The 18,253-nt window shown below is 38.6% G+C and overlaps 1 protein-coding gene across 16 annotated transcripts in view; it reads left to right on the plus strand.

Annotated features, from left to right (window-relative positions):
- The first annotated feature begins 920 nt into the window (after window positions 1-920).
- The window catches only part of ptprsa (protein tyrosine phosphatase receptor type Sa), a 245,904-nt gene continuing 228,571 nt past the window's right edge, over window positions 921-18,253 (plus strand). For 4 of the 16 annotated variants that reach the window (XM_077535315.1, XM_077535318.1, XM_077535319.1 and 1 more), the window contains exon 1: window positions 922-1,401. The gene's annotated coding sequence lies outside the window, so the exon portion shown is untranslated. Of the gene's footprint in view, window positions 1,402-18,143 lie in introns of those variants that run through there. The other 12 variants (XM_077535323.1, XM_077535324.1, XM_077535329.1 and 9 more) reach the window with 5 other exon arrangements.

Here is an 18,253-nt window from a genome sequence, read left to right on the forward strand (position 1 = left end):
ATAATTCGAACATTTTCAGAGTTAAATGATGGTATTTTACCAGTTGATCACCCTTTTATGTTGACTCTGCAGAGAGATATAATTAATCTCCATCTTTGCACCTGTCGACCAATGACTAATAGTAATCAGTGCCCACCAGTTTAGTGTAAAATCATCACTGACCAACGTTGCACTAGTGTTACATTTCAACTATTATTAGTTGTTTTACCATCTCAGTATAAAAAAAAAAGCACTTTCGAAAGTGTTGTTTTAACTACATTAAAAGTGTGGAGACACTATAGTATTAATTAAGTTTAACTATAGGCGTTCAATTAACACAATTTTGCTTTACAGGCATAGCATTGGAGTCGTTTTAACAATTGCCTCTCATCATTCACCAAAAACGTTTTTTGTGGGTAGGCTATAAAAGTACTTGTGTTTTGCTTAGTTTGGTGATTTCTGTTTTTGTTCCTTCCGTTTTTTAAGCACATTTAAGCGCAACACTAGTAAAACCAGTTGCACTTAAAACACACGCGCTGGTTTAAGCGCGATGTCTTTGCAATGTAATGGAGCGTGATATTGATCATGAACCTCACTGTTCTCGGGCCATCTTTATCTGGAAGATGTTCCGGCGGCATCGGGGAAGGAGGAGGATTATTCAAGTGGTTTGCAGTGCTGGCACACAGTATCCCCCATGCACCGCCATCCCTCCCAGTCCCAGTGACATTGCAAAGGGAGGCTGGCGATGCTTTTACTGGGCCACACCTCCAAGCGAGGCGGAGGGAACGGCGTGACTTCATCGCGTCAAGTGGAGCGCTGGAAAAAAATAAAAAAATAAATAAAATCCTGCAAGACGTCTGTGTGTGTTCTGGTTGTTTTTCCCACTTAAATCAACGCGGTTTGAAATCTAATTAGTCTCTTATAATTCTCATAGCATTAAAACGTGTTTCCAGTGGCATATTTGTCTCTTATCCGTGTTGCGTTTTCCCCTTCCGAATAATTGAATAAGAGCACGCCAATAGGGAAGAGGTGTGTACGAAAGAGAGAGACAGCGGGGCTTGTATGTGAGGAAGGGAGGGAGGACCGTACGCATGACATCATTCCCTCTGTCAGTGCTCCGACTCGCTTGTGGTTCCTCCAAGTGCGCACGGCGGCTGGTGCTGAGGGAACGACGACTCCTGCCGAACACGGACGTGCGTCCTCAGCAACCTGCGCTGGGCTGGATTCGATATCCTAAATAGATTTATCCCGCTAGAGGAACTGGTGAGCTGACTGGACCTGCCGCTTGGACGCACACTTTTAGACACACAAAAAAAAAAGAGAGAAAAAGAAAGAACAACTCGGGGATTACTGCTTGTTTTAAACATGAAGATGTGACGGCTCGCACGCCAGAATCAGAAAGGAACTCCGTGGCTGATAAAGGTAAGGAGGCTCCCTGTGCGCACTTTTGCACCCACGTTTATGCTTTTTCAACCAAGGTACTTGAGTCCGATCCGTTTTCCCTCACAAACTGACCACTCAGTGCCCATTCGGTTTTGCAGCGCGCAAAACGTGCGTTAATGTCGAAATCCCGCACCCAGTGCGCTTGCAGGGTAGTAGACAGTGCTTCGAATGTTTTGGGGGGGTGGTTATGTTGGTTTTTGTCAAAAGGAAACACATGTATCCCCAACACCGCGATGCTTCTTCAGGCTTCTCAATACGGGAAGGAAGTATAGATTGACGCAATCCTGGTTCTGAAAAGACAGTTCCAGCTTTCCTCTACTGCACGCTCAACAAAAAAATATTAAGTGGCAAATATGCAAGTTTTTTTTTTTTTTTTGTCACTTGCTGGTTTTGAGCAGCGGATTTTTGACGCCCATGTAGGCATCGGTGTATGTGAAGGGTTTTGAATAGAGACATCATGAATAAGCTTTTGATCACGATTTTGTTCAATGTCTATTTCTAATCAGTTGAATCCACTTGACTCGCCTCCGCAACAATCTTTCCTCGGATCTCACCAGCACTCTGATCGCCTTTTTCCCCTTTGTGTGTTTTGAAGTGGAGCCTCAGATGGACATCAAATGGATTTAGGATTTTTGTACACACAGAATTTGGGTAGCAGAACTTGTATTCTTTTCGAGGATTGTTTTTCAAATAAGTGATGATGCCCCCTTGTTGGATTGCTTGACTCTTTTGACTGACGTATTCGATTTTTAAACATGAAAAAAAATGGATTGTAGTGAATTGCAATTAAATTTTTATTATATATTTTAAATAAAGTACAAAATCATAAAATGCACATTGTAGTTGACAATAATAATCTTCTATATAACATTTTTTTTAAAAAAATAATTATTCTGCCCTTCTTCATAGTCTGATGTTTTAACAATGAGCACCTAAAAATCTCATAAAACTCAGAACAATATCTTGCCACCTCCCCGGTTGTTAAAAAGAAAATGGCTTGATTTTTTATTTTTTTTTCCTCTGGAGCTGCAGTAACTCGGTTAAAGCTTTTTACGGTGCCCGGGAATGGCTCACAGGCTCGCAGCGCAATGTAATGTAATCAAATTCATGATGTTGCTGTGTGTTACAATTTTCGGTTATGCTCTGTCTTGTGAATTTTTTTTTTTTAATTCCCCCCCCACACCAGCCATCCCACCACCACCAGAAACACCTCATTGCTATGGTGCCCAGGAGGAGGCATCCGAGCACATCCACCAGTGGATTAGTATGCTCACTCACTGCCCGCTTCACTCAACCTTCCTGGAAATTGTCCAGCCCTTTCTAATATATTTTACATTCTGACTTATGGCACCTCAGATTTATTCTGGCAACCAATCACACGCTTGCTTTTCCATATTTCACTTTCAATTACACCAGAAAGTTTGGCCTCCTGCATGCAAAGTCATTAAAATATGGCCAAGAGATGATGTAATGCACGAGATGAGGTTTGCACAGCATGAGACGCTCTCATTCCGGTTTGTTCATTGTGATGCATGTTGTAATGTACAAGAGCACCCCTAGGATTTTGAAGCTATATGATTTGTTTGATGTTGGAGCTTCAGTTATAATTCTTGTGATCGCTCAACCAGGGAGTTGTCTACTTAAGTCTTCTTGTTGCTATTAAGATGTGGTGCCACACAATGATCAGCGCGACAGGAGGGAGTCCATCACTGCTGCCTTAGCAGAGAAGCCTGTGGACGGACAGCCATTAGTGTCCTTGCGGACTTAATGGTCTGGGATACATTTTATGAAGCGTACCCTCTCCTGGCGTTTTGTTGGATATATACTTTTTCCTCACAGATCTAACCTTTTATTCAGAACTCTTCTTCTTTTGCCTTTTAATTGGACGGCTTTTTGGTACTGCCGTAGTCTGGTTGAACCCAAGCATGTTTCTTACCCTGCACAATTCTTGACTTGCCATCAATCAAGCAGCCACTTTCTATGTATGAGATGGGTGATTGGAGAGCATGCTCAAGCATCCGTTGTTTTCTCCTGCTGTAATGCACCTCAATCATGCTCACCTGTCACAAGACGGACAGCCAAGATTGTTTCGGGGCCATGGTGGAGGCCACTACTGTTACAGTGTGTGTCAGGCTCACCAGAGCACACACACACACACATAGCTTTATTGCATGTATAAGATGAACTATACGTCATTCTCAGTGGAGTCATTAACACATTCACTGCCAGCCCAGCAAAAATGCATCATTTGACGTCTTTTTCCGTCATTGGCAGTGAATGAGTTAAAGAGCAGTCCAACTGTGTGGACATCCTGTTTTTATACAAATGGGAGTGATTTGACACATCTGGTTTGCGTTTTCATCAGGGGAGAAGGTAGAGGTAGCTATGTTAGCTACATTCATAGAGTGAATTCAAACAGGCAGGACATTGGAGGCCATCGCAAATTAAGTGAATTTTCTTCATGGCAGATAATTTGTTCACAAAAACAAGTTATGTTTGAGAAAAGGCTTTTGAAGGGTATTTCATCTGCTGGTCCATCATGACATTTTTATGGTCTGAACTATGGATAGTGCCCATGAAAAAAAATAAATAAATAATTGTGTTCAACGAAAATACTGCTTGAAATCATGCAAAAACTCATATCGAACCAAAGTACTGTTTGGAGGGAACAAAAAACAAACAAAAAACACCTTAGACACTTTTCCACCATGTGGGCCCAGTTCGGTTCGTTTTTCTATGGTACATTTAAACTGGGGCACAATTTAAAAAAAAAAAAAAAAAAAAAAAAAAAAAAGATTTTCATTCTGACTAATTCTATTGATTAGCTGTAGTAAGACTGTAGTAAGAGACGTCAAGTTTATTTATATAGCCCTTAATCACACAAAGTCTCAAAGGGCTTCACATGCCCACAGTTGACAAATAGTAACGACATCCCCTGATCAAACCACAAAAGGGCAAGGAAAAACTCAAAAAAAAAAAAAGAAACCTTGAGAAGGGGCCGCAAATGTGGAAATGCCCCTCCCAGGATGACCAGGCTGCAATGGATGCCGAATAGCTGATTACGATTGGACTCATCAACAGCTGTGTGGCAACTTGTTTATGCGGTCACAATTGAGACAATTGAGGAAAACTATCATAATAGGAATTAAGAGGATTCATGCTGGCTTCTTTTTTTTCAAAGCTTGTACCTGTTTCATCATAGTTTTTATTATTTAAATACATATAATTTGTTTAATATTTTTAAGAAAACGTGATCGAGAAAAAAATTTGATCAGTTTTGGATTCTGCAGCCGTAATTTATTTTAAAACAGCTGCCAGACCAACAAAACACATCCAAATTTGTGTTACCCATGCCAGTGATTTAGCTCTTATCAGTCTTGCATTGCCAGTACTGGATTCTCTAGTCTAGCGGAACTTCAACAGAACCAACTACATACTGTATATACAGTATCAATGATTCCCAACCACTCTGCCAAAACATGTAAATATATCATGAGAGATCATTGCCATGGGAAATGATCAAATTTCCATTAATTGGTACAAAAATTAAAAATGTATCTGCCTATGTCAATGACTTACAGTGAATTTTATAACAATTAGACCTGCCAATTCATCGAAGAGCATTTGCTGTTCCATGAAATGGCAAGTCTATTTAAATTTAGTCTATTCAACTAAATTTGCGAGTAAACTGGGATGTGATCAACATTATCTCACTACACACTGTATACTGTAGTGCTACATGCTAATAATAACTGTAAAAAAAAATGACACAAGCAGACTCAATTCTTTTTTCTGTTGTAAATTACTGCATTTATTACTTTTTTACTTTCTGCTGTAAGATTCCATTACAACACAGTTGTGACAATTCTCTTAAGCAATCAATGGAGAGCATGTATCAAACTTTAGAAAGTGAACCAAATGCGCTACTACAGGTGGGTAAATAATAGAAACACATTTTGCATTGCAGTGATTAGGAGTGCTTGATATAAACAGTTACGTCAAAATCTAGAGGACCACAAGAAAGAAGTCAAGGCTTATTTCTGGCCATAGAGGTCCGTCAATGTTTACAATGTACTAGGAGAGATCTACAAGCTTGTTAGTTGTCACCTGCAGGTGAACAGCAGGTTATTATCTCCCTTTATTTTTTTTCTCCCTGCCTTTGGCACAGTTGGAAAATAGGAGGAGCACAATGTCAATCTCTGAATTTCCTATTTTTATCCAATCTTGCCTCCAACATATCAGCCATCTGCCAACAAACAAAGGCGATATGTTTTTACACAACCGCATTATAACCATGGTGAATAAGCGCCGTTAATGGTTGTTATTGGTCTTTTGAAAAAAAGGAAGGAACTCTAGAACTGAATTACTTTGGGTTAGTCATTACATAAATACTCAAGTCCAATTTTGCCATATTCTCAAGCAAAGCTGGTTAGGAAGCACATGGTCCTCAAATATATACCGTATTTTCCGCATTATAAGGCGCACCTTCAATGAATGACATATTTTAAAAGTTTTTCCATATATAAGGCGCTACAGTAGAGGCTGAGGTTACGTTATGCATCCATTAGATGGTGCTGCGCTAAAGCGAATGTCAACAAAACAGTCAGATAGGTCAGTCAAACTTTATTAATAGATTACAAAACAGCTTTCTGACAACTCCATTCACTCCCAAAATGAATAAACAGCTGTTTTGTTATTTTCTCTGAGGTAAAGTATTAGTATTAGCTAGCGATCCAAGATGGCGGGATCTTCTGCGCATGCGCGTCACCGATCGTGCAGGGTCGCCGATAGCGTCTTGACAGCGAGACCGGTTGCGGCTCAATATTGATCCATATATAAGGCACACTGGATTATAAGGCGCATGGTCAGCTTTTAGGTGCGTCTTATAGTGCGGAAAATACGGTATATGTTTCTGGAATATTTAAAAATGAGAGAGAAGAAATTTGTCCTTGTACTATTTGAACAATCATTTGACACTTCAAATTGCTCTGACGCGAGTACTTGAGAGAACGTCTCGACTACTCCAATGAGGCCGCAGAATGCACTATTCACTTGCTTTTCCGACCTGGTTTGAGATCACTGTGAAGCTTGACACTTTAATGGATTTGATGTGTACACACTTGCCTGGAACATGCTTAGATGTCAAGAAGAGTGAGCAAATGATGCAATATCCGTTCACTCGAAAGTAACAGACTATAGGCTCCAACTTTATTTTATTGCGATAATAAAACAAGCAGTTCTGACAATACACAAATACACTTTTCAGTTTAAATTTACTGTATTTTGTTGTATGAAAAACATAAGACATTAAAAAGGCATTTGTGCAGCTCTTGAGTAGCTATAGTATGCTACATAATACAGTAGGTTTATGGATGTGCATATATGTTTTTAGACCAGATGAAACAAGTTTTATAACTATTAGAAGTGTTCAAGCCAAAATGAAGACAGGATACAAATATATCATATCTTCATTTGACCTCACCAAAATCCTCCTCTGTTTTCGTACGTGACATTTTACCCCGTTATATGGCTTCAAATTGGGCATCTTCAGCGGAGTGGTCCACTCTATATTGCAGGAGAATCAGACCATTCCAAAAAATTGCTTCAAAAGAAATATGAAGGATATTTGGAAATTATGTTTTAACTGTACCAGTGCTTTCGTGTTATCACAATATTGCTCACAGCCACCAAGATACCTATTTGCATGCTACTTAGGGATTGCAACATAATATGCTGCTATTTTTGAAATACAGTATGTTGGCAATCATAGTGCCATTATCGCAATTCAGTGATGATGCATTAAGATCACAATCACACTCTTGAAGAAAACAAAACCTATTAAAACAGCCTTTTTGTTCAATACACTATTTCTCCCCTGAAGAAATGTTTCTATGTACAATATATATATATATATATATGTGTGTATAAAAGGGGTGTTAAGAAAATCGATTTGGCGATATGATATTACAGCGCACAATTCTCAAATTGATTTAACATGCGGCCAAATCTATGTTTAAACATCATTTTTTGATGGAAATATTCAATAAAACGTGTTACTTAGGGTTAGGGTTTACACTTTAAGCATGTTTTTTTTCCATGCTGTTCAATCACGAAACAGTTTGCAACCTGTTTGTGAAATACAGTGGCTCACAGTTGTACATTTTCATACAAATCTTACAGTGTACATGTACATGTTTACTGATTAGTATTTTCTAAATTTGGGAAAAGAAATCACAATAATCGACTTATAGATTTGTATCGGTATTAATCAGTATCGAATCGAATCGTGATACAGATCGAATCAGAACCAGAAATATGAATATAGCTCAATGAGTGCGGTTTATTTATTTATTTGTTTTTAAGTTGAGTTCAGAATGTGTACATAGAGGAATGGCCTGTTTATTTTAACACTAGATAAGAAAAGAAAAAATCTCATAATGTAATTAAAACATTGTCTTTAGATTTTACATTGAACTCAGTGTCAATACACATTTCTTGTCAATCATTATTCATGCCCAAGGCTGACAGCTCTTTGGTTCTTGAGAGTTCAGTAAATCCTCGCTCTACACACTAAATGAACCCGACCAGCCACAAGTCAAAAAATGTGGTAAAAAAATGCTTAAATCCATCTTTTGTCTATTGGCAGTAAATGGATGTGAATAGAAAGATGCACATCAAAATACAAAGACGCGCTTTGTAATCTGCGTCATTTAGAATTTGAGCTGGCAAGATATGGGTTCAAATAGTAAAACAAATTATTTATGCTTTGTGAAGAGCAGACAATTAAGAAACCTCTCCATGGGGGAGAAAGATGCAAATATCCTCGTTGACGAGTCCTGCTGAGGGTTATTTGCCTTTGTAGCCAACAACCACCCCAAGGGTCGTAAGTCTTGAAGGTCACAGTAGCATTTCACATTCCCCCACCTCTCCTATCCTTTGCCCATGCCTCCTCTGGTCTTTTCGGCGAATGCGTCCTGCCAGGTTGGCGTGGATGACGCATCCAACAGCAAGCAGGAAAGACAAAACACTGTCTTGTCCTGTTTAGCCTGCATCATAGTCAAAGGCATCACAAACAATGAATGATTCATACAGTTGGAGAATCATTTATGTTTAATTCAATTTGTACTCTAAGGCGTCAGTCAGGGACTAGATTCCCAGTTGTGGGTATGTTGTTGTGGGTGAAGAGAAGGAGGCGCTGTTACGCAATACCAAGGCACAATTAAGACGGAAAGACGCAAGCGTCGACGATGTCCTTGTACGTTCCTTCTGCAGGGCCTAATAAAACCCTCACAGGCTCGCATTGATCTCTCCCAGAACAATCCATTTCGACTGAGTGTGCCTGGCCATGTGGGGCCTCTTCAATTATTAATGGCAGAATGCTGTGCAAGCTTCAGTTGAGATGCAACAATGCGCCCCGATAAACCTGCGAACAGCGGTTCGCAGGAAAGCAGAGGAGACAGAAAAAGAACGCAGGACAAGATGCTGATAGAGGTTTTCTTGAAAAGTGATTGCGGTTTACTCACGGCACAAAGAGAGTTCTCCCTGATTGGGTTACAACCAGATTTAAGTATCAGTGAAACAAGTCCTCGAGTAAGCTGAGTGCCTCGGATACTCGCTTCTAAGACTAAGTTCTAAGACTTCCTGTTGGGTTTCACATATACTCCAAGAGACTTTTTTTGTAGGTCTTGGGCTGTTTCATATGCCTCCAACTTTTCGTAGCTCTTGGTGAAACATACAACCAGGGCTGCTTTGTTTAAAATTTGTAGGGGACGTTACTGAGCCATTTTTGAAAAATTTTCCCAATAAACTCTTAAAATATTGATTATTTTGCCGAGACTGATGTGTGTTCAAAGTTTATGGCTTTTCACCCATGTTAAGACTCTCAAAATTGTGTTCTTTTTTGGGGCAAACTGTGCCTTGCCACAGCAACAGCATTTCACACAAAAAAAAAAAAAAATCACAAACTTCACAGTAAATAGTGCAAATTTGACTCTATTAGAGTAAATTTTGACACTATTTAGATAGGGACCAAATAGACTAAGTTTTAGAGTAAACTAAGATTTACACTACGAATAGAATAAAATAAAATAAAAAAAACCTGAGGAAAAAAAAAACTCACTCAAGGGTTAACGTTCAAACTCACGACCTTCAGCTTGGTAGACTGCCACACTACCATCTGAGCTATGCTCCTCCTACTGTTTGCTTATCTCCAAAAGACCAGAGACAGTTTTTCGTCAGTTGGAGTTAGGAAGATTCCACGCAATCATGGAATCAGCTGCAGCTGACATGAGCGATATACTAGCAGAAAGTAGGAGCTGCGTTGCTCAGGGAGTAGATCGGCTGTCTTCCAAGCTGAAGGTCGTGAGATCCTACCTTGAGTCACTTTTATTTTTTTATTAATTCAAATTCTTGATTTTAGTCTCTTTCAAGTGTAAATATTGCTCTAGAACTGAGTCTATTTGGTCCCTATCTAAATAGACTCAAATTGACTACAGAATTGACTGTGTTCATGTTTCAATATCATGAAGGCCTAAACACTCGTTCGAGCAAATATGAGGTAGACCTGTTTTTGTTTTGTTTTTTTCTCCCCTATTTATACAAGGAGTCGTCAAGTTATGAACGAGTTCCGTTCCTACGCTGTAATGTACCATATTTTCACGGCTATAAGGCGCACCTAAAAGCCTTGAATTTTTTCAAAAGCTGACCATGCGCCTTATAATCCAGTGCGCCTTATATATGGATCAATATTGAGCCGCAACAGGTCTCGCTGTCAAGACGCTATCGGCACGATCGGTAACACGCATGCGCAGAAGATCCCGCCATCTTGGATCAAGAGCTAATACTAATACTTTACCTCAGGGAAAATAATGAAACAGCTGTTTATTCATTTTGGGAGTGAATGGAGTTGTCATAAAGCTGGTTTGTAATCTATTAATAAAGTTTGACTGACCTATCTGACATTTTGTTGACATTCCCTTTAGCGCAGCACCATCTAATAGATGCATAACGTAACCCCAGCCTCTACTGTAGCGCCTTATATATGGAAAAAGTTTTAAAATGTGTCATTCATTGAAGGTGCGCCTTATAATGTGGTGCACCTTATATATGGAAAAAGTTTTAAAATATGTCATTCATTCACGTTGCGCCTTATAATGAGGTGCGCCTTATAGTGCGGAAAATGCGATAGCCCAAATTTCAATTTAAGTCGAATTTCACCATTAAAGTTGATATTTACATCAAAATATGTTGTACAGTTATTTAAAAAAAGCAACAACATTTACACCACCCAAAAGAACCAATATTTCGTGTTTCCGCACGGACATTCTTTGCTGACGGACGGAAAAATGGAAACAAACGGGAAAATGTGCCGCGCCCGATGGCTAGCCGACCTGCTCAATGGACGCCCGTTGCTGGAGTTAACAACAACACAACTTAAAATAACTTTGAAACGGCGTGATTACTGTGGGAAATTAATGAAAGGGAAGGTGCTATGGACGAGGCACAGGCGTCGTCCTTGTATTGTTCTTGAACCAAGCAAAATATATACATATATATATATATATATATATATATATATATATATATATATATATATATTTATTTTTTATTTTTATTTTTTTTTAATTGTGTCCATGTACTCGATTATTTGATCAAATTTCAGTAGGCTATCCGAATACCAAACTATATGATAGCTGTAGCCATAGAAGGCATTCACCAATTAGGTAGCACTATCCTTTTGAATATAGTGCATTTACATCTACATAACAATGCAAAAAGAACATTTACGAACACAAAAAAACAAGGAATAAAGTGGAAGACAGGAAGAAAAGATAAAATTACAATAATATCGCAAGTAAAGATGCTTTGAAGGCAAAGGATGATAAATAAATGATTCCTCTTCTTGTATACCCTGAAGCAATTACAGTATACAGCATGAAAGGTGGTGGTGAAAAAATCCTGAGCATTTGAATCTGTCGTAAATGTAGCGATAAGGGCTGCACTGGACTAAAGCAGAGTGAAACGGCATGTAGAGGAGGGTAGAATTATAGATGAGACGGAGAAGAAGAGATGACTGGAAATGAGGCAGCGATATATATCGAGCAAGAGGATGGTGGATGGGACCTTTTGAAAGCAAGTCATGAGCAACTATTGATCACATCAGTTATGGTTGCTATTGTGCTAAGTGAAGACATCTCAGCTTAGCTGCTTACATCCTAATGTTGGCTCTTCCGCTGTCTCCAAAGGAAGTTACTGTACCTGTTCCAAGAACATAAAAAAAAGGAAATAATCTCATTTGGAGACTCGAGATTCCAATTTTCGCCGAAAGCAGTGTGTGGTTCCACTTTGTGCATCATCCCAAAGCTGTTCAATCAGAGCTGCTCTACATATGATAAACTCCTCAGTGTGTTCGGGCTGTTTTATTCTGCTGTGAGAAGCTTGCACACGGCTCTCATAAAACCAGACAGATATGCTTTACCTGATTTCCCCTGGTGTTCATCACTGAGCTCACATTCTGCTGTTTGTTAATTCCCGACATCGTCTTGAGCTTCCACCCGTCACCCACTCAAGGACCTAGATTACGACATTTACTGTACAGATACCGGAAATGACTTTGTACAGTATTGGGAGTGTGTTCCTTTCATCCTTGCATGACTATTTTGTTGCTTTACATTTGTATTTGTGAAATTGAAACACTATCAGCCAAAATCTTGGACACGGTTTCTTATGTTATTAAATGAATGATTGATTTATGTATGGATGAGAAACTAGTGTCCAACTCTGGACTGATAGTGTACATATGTACAAAATACTGCCCAAAAGTCATACAAATATTTCCTGTTTGCTCTATCTTTGGCAATGCTAATGTTAATATTCAACAATAAACAAATAAGCTACCTGTACATTAATGCATTTTTAAATCCGTTTATGGTTCACAAAGCCCAATTCTGTCATTTTAAATGTTAGCATTTATTGCAGAAATTGAAAACCAAGCATGGAAGTAAAATGTTCTTCAAGGAAAAGAGAACTGTTCATTTAGTAAAAGTCTCAAGAGAGCATTTCTAAGGGCTATAGCAGTCAAATCAGATGAGCTAAATTGTGTAGCAGCAAAGCTATTAGCTATTGATGGCATATCAGAGGATTTCTGTTTAATTAGTACGCTTTTATTTCCTCCCACTTGTTGTTTTCTGAAACAGCTACGCCAATAATTTATTGTTTGTCCACAATAATTGATTATTGGTTTCTAGTAATTGTTTTGCCTTGGCTTGATTAACAAACCTGTGTTTTCTCCAGAGGCTAACTCAATAGCAGGTTTCAATGGCAGGGGAAGCAAAACCCCTGCTAGTAATGGGGGTGTTCACAACTACAGTATGATAATAATGATTCAAAAGGAGTGTGGGACAGTGGTGAATTGAGACAGGGAAAACACCTTTTCAGTTTTATTGTCAACTAGAGATGTTGTTGTAGGACCTGATAATTGCACAGTAGATGAGGAGGTGGTGCAGTGCTCTGGAAATCAATATATTTCCAATATATTTGATTTTAGGGCTGTGATTGTACTGCGTTCGACAGTCAATTACATGACATTATCATTCTTGTGTTGCCATTTTCTTATTTGTGAGTTTGGTCTAAACCTAAAGGCAGCACCGCTAAATGATCCAGATGTGAATTGTGAATGTGGATAGGGTGGCCATTTCCATCAGGTCAAAAAGGAGGATATATTTTTTTTTAAAAGTAATATGTAATGTTATTTTCATCAACAATATAGTTTTGCGTGGTTTATAGATCATGTGTAAATAAATTATATATAAAATGTCAATAAAAAGTCAAACTGCTTCTTGACAATTTATTTAGTTTTCAGTACCATGATTTTAAAGCACTAAGCAGTGACATGCTTTTGTAACAGTGCAACGTGCAATTTATTTTGAAAAGCGAATAAGAAGAAAATGTCTTGAAGGATGGCGCACCTGCTGCTTGCCTCTTGCTTTTATGCTTCTCCTTCCCTGCGTGACGTTCTATGGCTGCTTTGCCCTGACTGTTTACGTCCACATCACACCGTGCAGAAACCGTGAAACGAGTCACGACTGCTTTTGGCCAAGAAATTGTGCTCGTTCGTCCATTCAATATTAAAAGATATCCGGTGTTTTGACATTTTTGCTAGCACTGCCTTTTTTTTGTTTTTGCTTGCTAGCGTTGCTGCTGTCAAAGAAGACGGCAAGGAAATGATGTCGTCTGACGTAAGCTTTGTTTACATTTATTGAACCAATGATACACGAGATTTTTAATTGAAGCCACTCTTGGCCAATCATGGACCAGTTGTGACAAACCAGCGTCCTGCTTCGGGTTGCGCAGGACGCAGGAGACGTCACTGAAAATTAGGGCTTTCCTGCCTAAATCAGGACACCTGGCCACCCTAAATGTGGACTGTGTACGTTATTTCCGCTACCACTTGGACAAATTCCATTGTTTCTGTTAACTTTTACAACTTGAGTTCTATATACATTATATAAAGTATGTAATCGACATGTATCTCCATACATGAGACACTTTTTGTATTATTTTTTCAGTTGCTTGTTTGTTTCTTTGTTAGTGGGAGCTAGGGCTGGGCATTAAATTGAATTAATTCGATACATCGTCATTTTAAAAAATCGAATCGTTGAAAATTTGCTAAATCGTGAAATCGAATTTGGTCTTCTGGATGATTAAAAGCTGTTGTTCTTATGTTCTGTTACATCCAAATGCTTTTATGTGATGGAATTTTGCCTTAAAACTGATCTAGTATCAGTATACGTTACTGGTGTCTGAACATTTTGCACAGGAATTATTTTTGAATAAATGAAACCTTTAATTAAACGTTTGTTGGATTTATTAGGTTAAAATCGATTAAAATCGTAATCGTCCTGAATGACTGCAAAAAAATCGCGATTTTATTTTTTGGCCATATCGCCCAGCCCTAGTGGGAGCTCCTACGAATCCCAGTGTTTGTCCTTGTCACTGCTAAAGGTAGATGACAAAATTAATAAGGTGCAGTCTGTGTCCTGTACTTTTTTTTTGTTTTGCAAATTCACTGTCAGCTACTTTGCATTTTTTAGCTCAGGCCAGCTGCAGTGGCAGGAAGAGAATGCTGAGAGAAAGGAGGCTATTTAATTTATTTGTGCTGTCACTTTGCCTGGGTGAAGAGTCAGTGACAAATGCGAGCTGGTTGTTTATGATGCCTGGCTAAGTGCTGGCAGGGCTGCTTTCCTCTGAGGTAGTTGGCTCTTTGTTTAATTCACGTTGTTGGACTCTGCATTGCATGCAGTCTAGAGTGTGGCAGGCGAGCTAATGAGAGGTGAACCTATCTGCTTCTTATTCTCCATCAGCTTTCTCACGCTTGTTACTCTTGCCGTGTTTTTCCCTCATCTGTCCGAGCCTCTTTTTCTTAGTCACCACAATCTCTTGCATGGAATGGAGTGATGGAAGTCACAAAAGCAGTACTAAATTTGGGGAAATTTGAAAATGTAAAGCCTGAATAATTGTTTGTTTGAAGTGTGAATATTCTAATGTTATTTCAAGTATTCTTTTTTTTCTTCATTTTTGTTCTTACCTTCTTTTACTTGCCTCATAATAGTTAGGTTAAATTCTTCAAACAGTTCTTTGCCTGATAAAAGGCTAAACAAGAGGAAACACTGTTGTGCAAAATTTGGAATAATTTCTGAAAAAATGGTACTGTGCTAATTGGACATGTAGCACTAGCTACCTCAGCAACATTGTTCTTGCTTTGATATGGGATAGAAATGTGAAAACCCCTAAGCTTGATTTTAGTCGAAGGGAAGGAATGTGGACCAAGGTAGCTGGAAAAGAACACAACAAACCAAATTAGACACAGTTAACCACAAAGGCATTGCGATAAGTTAACAAAAACATTTGGTGGTGGTTGGTTTTAACATTAATCCAACAGCTATAACATTCCAACAATAATGTTAATCTGGCCGCTAACTAATACTAGATCATTTACTAGCTTGTAGCATGGAGTCATAGCCACTTGTTGATTGATGTACTGCATTGTGTGAAATAGTTTTAGATTAGATGCAAATGTTTACTATTAAATGCTGACAAAAAATGTAAAAGGGTAAAATGATTGTCCTGACTAGTGATGGGCATTACAGTTCCTTTAGTTGAACTGAATCACTAAAATCAGTTCATTTAAAAGAACCGTTCAAAAGATTCATTCACCGAATCGGGAAGCTTCCTCAGTGACTCGTTCCTGAACACCAATATTGAGGCTGCATGTGTAGTAAAATCCCGCCCACGTCTGACGCTATCTTCTGATTGGTGGTTCGTGAAGACTGACGGCATGAGCGTGGCTGCTCTCAAATGAACTGAGAAAAGAACGAATCACTTCAAGAAGTGACTCGTTCACTCACGTTCACTGAAAAGATTCGTTCTAAAGAACGAATCGGTCGTGACCGACACAACACTAGTTCTGACTAAAACTAGACTACAATGTTGACAGTTTTCCATAATTAATGCTAGACGAATTAATTTATGTTTTCTTGGACTAAAATAAAGACTAAAAAGCTTGACTCGACTCAAAGGTGACTAAATAAAAACAGAATGAGGTTGACTAAAAAACTAACAAGTGTGATTGAAACTGGACTAAACCTGAGACTAAATTTAAAAATGGCTGATAAAATTAATACTCGTACTCACCCCAATCGACGGACATAAACATGCTTCAGTTGGTGCTCAGTCCGTGCATTTTTTCAAGGCTTCGCGTCATTAAGCACTCGGTGAAAGGTAGCCATAGTCGTTGTCGGGAATTGCCGATTAACGGAAGTGGCCAGCTCTGATCAGGTACATTATTCAAAATCAAAAGTGAAAATGGTCCTTGCACAGATTGCTTGCCATTGTTGCGACCTTCATTTTTCTCTTGAAACACTCAGTCATTAACTCCAGTGACCATCCCTTTCATGCTTTCTGTCTCATCATTTTGACTTCTCTTCCACCTTATTATTTTCCACTTTTACTACTTTGAATCTCAAAGTCATGGAAGAAGAGAAGGCTTCTAATATTTGTTCTTTTTTACCCACTTGGCTCCATTTTGTCTGAATGGAAAAAGGAGAACGCTCCCCTCAATAAATCAGTCAGACCTCTGACGAACCCCAAATCAGGCTGTCGATTTTTCAAAGCCGCACTATTCATCACGTCGATTCATCTCTGTCGCCACACATACACGTATACCCGCCATTCTAATCTTCAAACAATGTACGTCGGTGAGTGAGCAAGAGGAGATAGGTCACTGCATTCTGTGTTCAGTGTTTGTAAATAAAATCAATTGTCGGTAGGCAGCAGCCAGGCTAAACACTCAAGACAGAAAGCAGACGGACAAGGTGAGCGGAAATGCCAACCCTTCCGCCACCGACTCTAATGCACCGAAGGTTTCCTTCTCCTCCTGTAAAGCTTTAACTTTAAGTGACGTGAAGGGGGGGGGGGGGGGGGGGGGGGGGTGCGCTGGCTGTCTGCCCATCCTTGTTTCATGTCAATTAAGTTAATTTTTTGCTCCTTACTCTTTGTCCATCATTCCCTTGGTTGTTTAATGCTGAGAGCTCACCCTTAGATCCTTAGACCACTATCTCTTCTATTTCTTCACGTATGCTTCTTTCCAACCTAATCTCTTTTTGATAGCTTACATCAGGGGTGTCCAAACTTTTTCATTTGAGGGCCACATACAGAAAATCAGAAGGACGCAAGCGCCACATAAAGTTATGAAGAGAAATTGTGTTTAGTCCTAAAAAATGTACAAATAATTTATTTGTGCTTTTGCATATTTAGAAAAATGCTACAGTATATAAACCAATTTATTTGTAATATGGCAGTAGGGTTATTATAGTTTTGCAATTTTTCATTTTAGTTTTTATTTTGATTTTTGTTTTTTTAAATTTAGTTAGTTTTAATTAGTTTTCAGGGTGGTTCTGATAGGTTTTTATTAGTTTTAATTCTTTAATAAATGCTTAGTTTTAGGTTAGTTAGTTTCAGTGTTAGTTTTATTTATTTTTATTTTATTTTTTTTTATGTGTATTACTTGTGCGCAATATTTAAAAAACACAATGGTCGCGGCGTCATTATTCCAGTTTATATCAAAATAAATCTACTAAAAATCACATTTAAAATCCTCCCCAAAGGCTCATGCATTAAATTAATTACCAGACTAAAACGAAGGACATTTTTGCTATAATTATAGTTAGATTTATTTTTAGTTAGTTTTGCAAACATAATGTAGTTTGTTAGTTTTCTTTTTTTTTAAAGCATCTTTGTTTTTATCTTATTTTGTTAACGAAATTGTAGTTTTGAATTTTAGTTTTTTCGGTAGTTTTAGTTAACTAAAATAAACTTTAATAGCACCTGTGTTTTTCGACACCCTCCCTTCTTACTTTGACCATCTCCAAACATTTTTGTTTTTATTTTATTTGAAAAGAGTCAAATGCCATTTTTAGCATATGTCGCGGGCCACTAAAAAAAATGGATGGCGGGCCGTAAATGGCCCCCGGGCCGTAGTTTGGACACACCTGCTATACACAGTTTAGTGGTTGTGGAAATATGCTTTTGTTAGGTCTGACCGGTGGCCACAGCATTAGGATAGTACGACTACATTTCCCATGATTCTTAGGAACGGAAGAAGGAAGGGAAGTAGTTCTAGTTCTAGCATGATGAAAACACACCTGTTGGCGATTGGATGCGGATGACAATGAGAACACAAAATTAAAAAGAAGGAATTTAACAGTTACTGATACATTTTTCATAAGACCGGACCTTCGTAAAACGGGACAAAACAATGGGGCTCGTGAAATCC

The sequence above is a fragment of the Festucalex cinctus genome, chromosome 10 (assembly GCF_051991245.1).
Source record: "Festucalex cinctus isolate MCC-2025b chromosome 10, RoL_Fcin_1.0, whole genome shotgun sequence".
NCBI lineage: Eukaryota > Metazoa > Chordata > Actinopteri > Syngnathiformes > Syngnathidae > Festucalex > Festucalex cinctus.